The sequence below is a fragment of the Lutra lutra genome, chromosome 9 (genome assembly GCF_902655055.1).
Source record: "Lutra lutra chromosome 9, mLutLut1.2, whole genome shotgun sequence".
Lineage (NCBI taxonomy): Eukaryota > Metazoa > Chordata > Mammalia > Carnivora > Mustelidae > Lutra > Lutra lutra.
Window position 1 is genome coordinate 60,661,577 of NC_062286.1, and position 7,909 is coordinate 60,669,485.

Below are 7,909 nucleotides of genomic sequence, written 5' to 3' on the forward strand. Positions count from 1 at the left end.
ATTTCCTGAGCAAATGAGCTTCTGCTAATTCTTTCAACTCACTTTGTTGCTTTATAGGACCATAAGCTTTACCCTCAGGCTTCATTAGGCTTTGATTACCTTCCTGTAAACTGATAAGAGACTTAGTGATATTGTATAATTGGAGCTATATCAGGTCTGAGTACCCTAAACACTGAGCATAGGCATAGAGCTTGCCCTTCCTATAGAGCCAGGTTCATTTAGGAGATCAAGTTATAGTTGTAGAGATTGCTTGGAAAGCCTCAAAAGAAAGGAAATTAGATATTGTTATGTTTGTTTTATTTCAAGCTAAAAAAATTTTTTTTTAATTTAAAAAAGTATTTAGAACACAGAAAACAAGGCAACAAGGATGTTTTAAACAAGCAAATATATATCTATTAGGGACATTCCACTAAAATAGGTCACATTCCAGCTTTTGGTTGTTGTTTTTCTTTTTCTTTCTCATGAGGCAGTGATGATCTCAAAATTGTAAAAGTCTTTAGGAGTCATTGTTGATGTAGGGAGGTGAGATTAAATCCATTGTCTCAGGAGGACAGCTAATTTCTTTGGTGTTCTCAATGTGGGCTTAGCAGTTTTATCCTGGGCTTTTCTGTCCAGAAATTCAATTTTAACTAAGAGACTCAGAAGGAGTGACCACACAACTAAACTCATAGAAGACTGATGTATAAACCAGGGTCTATCACTTTATAAGGCAAACTACCAATGCCAGTATATTTCCTTCCTATAAGAAATCTATTTAAAAAGCCAAATTATAATCAAAGTTGCTTATTAATCACAAAATGGAAGAAATGGATGTTCATATCATCTAGCTATGCTAATTTGAGGTACTCACCTCTACTCTAGAGATGTGTCTGCCTAGAAACAAGCTACTTGAATCCATGCTGATCACGGCTTCCCCCCTTCCCCCTTCCACAGGACTGGGTGTTGGCATGAGCAAAGATGTCATGGTGTGTGTAGAGAATTGCAAGCAGTGTGTGTAATGCTCAGTGTATGGAGACAGAAGGGAGATACAGATGAGGCTGAAGAAGTAAACAAGACCAGATCATGGGATGTAAAGACCAGTAAAAAGGAGTGGCGAGGACCACAAGGATTTAATAAGTGGCTCTGAGAGCTGGGCTGGGCTATGTGCAGCGATTCCAACCTATGTAATTGCATCATTTTCTATAGCTATCTGGGTAATCTTGGACAGAAGGTAGATGGTTACACTGATCCAGAGTTAGACATATATAAAGTAAATGCAGTGGGAAAACAACAACACAGAGATTTCCAGGGGTTGCTGAGGGTGGTACAAGGAATGAACCATGGCATCTCTACTAGACAGACGGGTAAGTGGAATCATGAGAGATAATCGGCAGACAAGGGTAGGGCAGAGGTTTTGATGAGTACCTGTCTCAAAAACCATCTTGAGGACAAGAATCAGGTCTTTTTCACTGTATCCCCAGGGTGGGAGACCATGCTTGGCACATTGTAGGCTTTGAATAACACGTACTGAACACACAGATAAATGAATAAGCCAAGCATGGTAGAACTCAGAGCTTCTGCCTCCTGGTCTTAATATACAGTAATTTCTTTAATCGGTAAACTCCCTAGAAGTTAGAAATGCCACATTTACTCATACCTATTTTGGGGGCATGAAAAATAATTCTAATTTTAAAACCAACAACCACTCTCACACTAAGAATAAACTTGCAAATTTGGCTGGACTCCCAAAACTAATACAAGCAACAGCCGTCATTGAATTGAAGGCCTGCTATGTATCTGATGCTGCGCGCTAGGGCTTTATCATAATCTCATTTGATTCTCCTCACAACTCCGTAAAGCAGGAATTATTCCCATTTGATAGAAGCTGAAACTGGGACTTGGGAAAGGTTAAGGAACTTGTCCCAACTCACACAACAAGCAAACAGAATACAGGATTTAAACCTAAGCCTGTTGGGCTCTAAAGACCATGCTTTTTCACTAAGCAATTCTCCCTCTCTCCAAACACATGCTCAGAAGATGTATTTCAGTTGACTTAGGCCTGTCCAATCTAGAAGCCAAAGCAGGAACAATGACACTATTTCTTAGCCTTGCACCCCTAGACCTCAAGGGGTCAAGGAAAGTAGTTTAAAAAAAAGGTGGGGTCCACAAATTACTGTCATTTTTTTAAATCAAGTAACATGTTTACCTATAGAAAGGTTGATTGAGCAGGCCAACTAAAAATCTGGGTTTTAAAATGTTACTTAGAATTGCACTCAGGGTACAGTCTTGATCATTTCAGGACAAAGTTGACTGCAGTTACAGAGATGAGTATTTGATTAATTTTCTTTTAATGAGGAACACTTTTTGGTAGATGAATTAAAAGAACTGTCATTTTCTGAAGTAGATCCTTGTGAAAGCACTTTTCATGTGCTATCTTTTTTTAAGGTTTTATTTTTTTATTTGATAGAGATCACAAGTAGGCAGAGAGGCAGGCAGAGAGAGAAGGGGGAAAGCAGGCTCCCTGCTGAGCAGAGAGCCCGATTTGGGGCTCGATCCCAGGACCCTGAGATCCTGACCTGAGCTGAAGGCAGAGGCTTAACCCACTGAGACACCTAGGCACCCCTCATGTGCTCTCTTATTTACCCCTCCAAGGGATTATAAGAACTGCATTATTGTGGGGTGCCTGGGTGGCTCAGTGGGTTAAGCCACTGCCTTTGGTTCAGGTCATGATCCCAGAGTCCTGGAATGGAGTCCCACATCAGGCTCCTAGCTCTGCAGGGAGTCTGCTTCTCCCTCTGACCTTCTCCCCTTTCATGCTTGCTCTCATTCTCAATCTCTCCCTCAAAATAAATAAATAAAATTTTAAAAAAAGAACTGCATTATTGTATTGTTACATTATATAGTAATAATACCATTTTCCAAATAAGAAAAATGTAGTATCAGAGAAGTCTCATAAGTGAACCAAGATCACATAGCCTGTAATTAGCACAACTGGGATTCAAATCGCGGGACATTTGATTCCAAAGCTTTCTCACATGGTTCTACGGATCCGCTGTGGTCCTGTTGTTGGGCAGGCACAGAGGGCTCTGAACAGTTAGACACTGTTCAGGATACTTAACAGTCTAGTACTAGCTTTCAACACTTGGAGTGCAAGAAAGTAATCAAGAGGTGCTTGGTGGGTGAAACTCTGGGCCCCACTGGAGCAGATTCTATCCATTTCAAAGGGTCAAGGGGGTCCAGAGCAAGAACCCACTGTTGGAGCCAGAAAGCAGCAGGGCTTAGAAAGCAGCAGGGCTTTTAAAGCAGCTAATAATGAACATTGGCTTCCTTTTCTCTCTTCCCTTAGAATAAACCTGAAAGCTACATTTTATAAAGCAAAATTCCTACCAATGCAAATTAATGAAATACAAACTTAGAGCTCACACAGATGCTGACAAAGAAGAAAAATGGTCATATGGGGCAGTCGGAAATGGATTTTGAAAGAGGCAATCTGAATCATTGGTGGTTCTGTGCCAGTCAAGGGACCCACGTACTTTTCTGTTTCTCTGAGTAATGGGTTGATTATTAAAATTAACTTGAGTCTTACAAATTTATTACTCAGAGTGTTTTTAAATTATAATCTTAAAAATATGAGGAGTTGCCAGATCTTACTCAGTGTTCCTACCGCAGCATTTATGAGTCTGTTTTTTAAATATCAGAGTTAAATATTTTCTGACAATTTTTGGTCCTACAGAAACAAAAAAGAACTCACCAGTCTTAGATTCCATAGATGTAAACACCATCGAGCTCAAATGTACAAGCTTTCTGAAAACATTTTGAGGGAGAGTTTCTGTTTTGCTTTGATTTTTAAACTTAAAAAAAAAAATAGAGTTAAGGGTATGGCATATGTGCACTTGGGGTGTTATCGTGTGGCTCCATATCAAACACGATCCTAATAGCACTTACATCTTGCCCAACTTCTAGTCTTTCAGGTGATAAAACCAGTTCTCAGCAAGCTGCTGCCTTTACTGCATGAAATGGAATGAGCCAAAAATTTCTTCCCGTTGCAGACAAGCCCAAATCAGCACACGAATTGAGGAGTGACAAAGACACAACAAAAGTAGAAGATTAATCAAGCCCCTCACAAAAATGCCCACTGCAACTGCAAGGCACAGGCCATCACAAGCCAACTTGAACCTCACTGAAGACAAAAACAATTTGCTCACAGCACATGCAGCTGCAGTTAATAACGTGACCAATATGAAGAGCAGATCTGAACACACACACACTGGTGAAGAGATTTTCATGATTTCAGGAGAGAAAACCCCACCTTCTACCCCATTAGGGCCAAGAGCAAAGTCAGGCAAATGGAAAATATGCTGGAACCTGTGTTGGGGCTCTCCAACAAAAACATTTCCTCCCTTTTCAATTTAACTGTTTGAGAGCACTGTGCTTTGGAGCAAGAAGATGTGGAAGCCAAGTCACACTGTCCCTGGGGCAAACCCACCCTGGGAGTGTCCTACTCTAATCGCTCTCTGAGATGCTGGCTGGCTCCAGGATACATTTACCGATTCCAAGCCTCCGGAGGAAGGGTGATATATGTTGCCAACCTCCAATCACCTGGTAAAGGTGTCTGTGAAAGCACACAGTTTAATTCCTGCCTTATCAGTAGAAGCCTCTGTATTGTTGACTAACAGACAGCCAAATATCCCAATAAGGTGGCCCAGCTGTGTGTGTGTGTGTGTGTGTGTGCGCGCGCGTGCACGTGTGTGCATGCGTTGTTCTTAAGTTTGGTCCTAAGCAGAGAAATTGTGTTAAGGCTGGGGAAAGTCTTTAACTTTACTCCAAAAAAAAAAAAAAAAAAAAAAAAAAAAGGAACAAAACAGAGGAAGTGTCAGCAAACAGGAACTCCGTGTAAACCTTTTAAATCCTACCTCTTACAGGTTAGGGACTTTCTGTTTCTTTTGATTTCCCCAGACTCAGGATTCAATTCCTGAACTCCCTAGTCTAAACGGCAAAAAGAATTTAGCCATTAGGAGAGCTGCATAATCGGGTCCTATGTATTTGAATGGCAGTCTTGGGATGGCAGGCAGACCTCCTCCTTGCCAAGTAGGTTTTAGGATCACTCTAAATATCATAAGCTTTTTAATTCTTCTTCATAAGGTTCATTTGTTATTAAAAAAAAGAAAAATTTGTCCATATGTGATTGCTTGAATAGCCCATTCGTCCTTCATGGAAAATTCAACAAGGTCAGTACCTGGGCCATTATTCTCGGTTCAGCCTCTTTCTCTGACAACCATCTTAATAAATATGAGTAGCTTTGCATTTGGGTCACACTTTTCTAGAGTAGCTATCTGTATTAAAACTATCATCTTGGTCACTTAACGGGGCATCACAGAATTGGGATGAGGAAATGACATAGTCAGGTCAAGTTCCTGTGAGCACAAAACTTGAATCTAGGTCTGACAGCTGGTCCTACAAGGTCACACTCCCCCCACCTCCCCCACATACCCACACTCCTTCTCTTTCCTAAGTACTGTCATCTGGAGTTACAGCCTGGAAATGAACTGAATGCCATCACCTGCATCTTAACGATGTCCCAGTCTCTATTTCAAAGTAAACTCAGGGTGAGATCTGTGCAAGTTGGATTGGCTTACCTTGGTGTTTTGACTCCTATTTCATCTTCCTTACCCATTAAAACACAATCGCACCCACTCACCTATTTTACAGGCATTTTCAGGGGCGTAAATGGCTTGGAGAAAGGTTAGGGTTCATTAGTAATATGAGGGACAAGATATCCCCATATCCCGAAAGATATCCATGTCCTAATCCCTGGAACCTGTGAGTAGGTTAGGTTGCCTGGCAAAAGAAAATTCAGCTTGCAAATGGAATTAAGGTTGCTAGTTGGCAAAAAAAAAAAAAAAAAAAAAAAAAAAAAGTTGCTAGTCATCTGATTTTAAAAGAGGGAGATTATCCTGGATTATACAGGTAGATCCAAAGTAATCACAAGGGTCCTTAAATGTGGAAGAGGGGAGCAGAAGACTGTCAGAGGAGTGTTGTGAGAAAGACTCAACTGGCCCCTCCCGGCTTTGAGGATAGAAGGGTGTATAAACCAAGGTATATGCACAGCCTCTAGAAGATGGGAAAAGAATTCTCAGATTCTTTCCCAGAGCCTCCAGAAAAGAACACAACCCTGTCCATACCTCAATCTCAGTCCGGTGAGATCCATTTGTGTTGTTTAATCCACTAAGTTTGTGGTATTATGTATTCACAGAAAACTAATGCAGTTACCAAAATGAGTGAACTTCTAAGAACTGAAACAAGTTCTAGATGGATTAAGAGAGCTGAATGAAATATAGTGAGTTGCTGGCACAGTGTCTGCCTTGTAGGTCACCAAAACAAATCTCATAAGAGAGCCAGCAAGACAACAGGGCTAGTGGGAGCATACAGCCAGCCGGGGAGTGTCAGGGGCAGACCGTAGCTGCCTCAGGATGCCCAGGGAGGGGGACGGGGTGGGATGTGCTAAAAGTGACAAGAGGATAAATAAATAAATAAAACAAATATTAAAAAATAAATAAATAAAGTAAAAATGAGAAGAGATGACAAACCATCTCAACTGTTAAGTTAGAGACCCTGGCTGACACCAACGTAGGCAGATGATCTTCTCCTTGTCCCCACATCCCATCCCCCAGGCTGCACCCATTTTTGTCTCTTTTGGGTCCCTGCTCCCCTTTTCAACACTCTCAGGGCTGCTCTTAACTCACATCCCTGAAGCAGGAGTTGGAGCATGGTTTGTGATCTGCCCTGGAGCCAAATCCCCGGGAATACCTCTAGGGGTCAGTTTCCAGATTCAGGCACGGGGCAGAATCACAGAGCAACTTTATCCTTATTCTGTTCTTGCTGGAAGATCATTCTGGTTTCATAGACATCTTATCAGGGGGCCTCCAGGGACAGAGGCAGAGCAAATGCCAGATTTTAAAATTATTTCCCTCCAGCTGTGCATTAATATTTTATTTCAATCTTGCCCCAAAGCCTGTTCAAGATGAAAAGCTTGAGGGGCTTCTGAAGGTGGATCAGAGCCAAACTGATTTTTGCCCATGTCTCCAGGCCCCAGCTCTCCCCCACCTACAGCAGCCGTATCATTAAAATGAAAATCCTGCCCTGGAGAGTCCTCTGTGCCTGCAGATTTGCACACACCTAGCACCCTAGCCAGGCCTCAGAGCTCCTTCCTGGTCAACTCGGCTGCCACGTGAACATCCATTCTGACCCATGTTCCTGGAACAATTTCTTTTGCAAATCAGCAGGTCTTAAGCAAACAAGGGCACATTCAGGACACTGAACTACACAATTAGCTGAGGGTAAATTTGGCAAAGCATCTGGTCTGCTCACCAAAATGAAAATGCAAAAAAAAAAGTCCAGCTTTTAAAATTAAACATTAACTGTGTAAGGTTACTTCTGCGCAAGTCTGCGTGGGGTGGCACAGAGAGAGACAGGCTCTGTACGAGGGGTGGAGGGACTGGGATTCCTGGGGCCGCTGGGGAGAATCATCATCTGATCGGGACAGATGCTGAACACGGAGACAAATATAATTTAGCAGTGCCAGAAAATGAGAACAAATAGCCAGTCATCTTTTGTTGGCATCTCCTAAAGTCAGCTTTCGGCAGAGTTTAGCATTTTACTAACTGTGAGCATTAGAACTGTGGAAAGGATACAATGGAGTAATCAAATGAAAAATATACTCCCTGATCTCTGGGACCTTAGAACACATATCTTATGTAAAAGCCTGTACCCCTCTTACATAACACAAGGTCAAAAACACAGGTCAATGAAACAATGAGAGGGCCACGGAGAGGAACAAGTGGTGGTGGCAATGTATTCACTATTAGGTCCTTCAAGCCACTTCCAGCACATGAGCATTTGTGTTGAAGTTCTGTAATCTCCCCCCACCCAC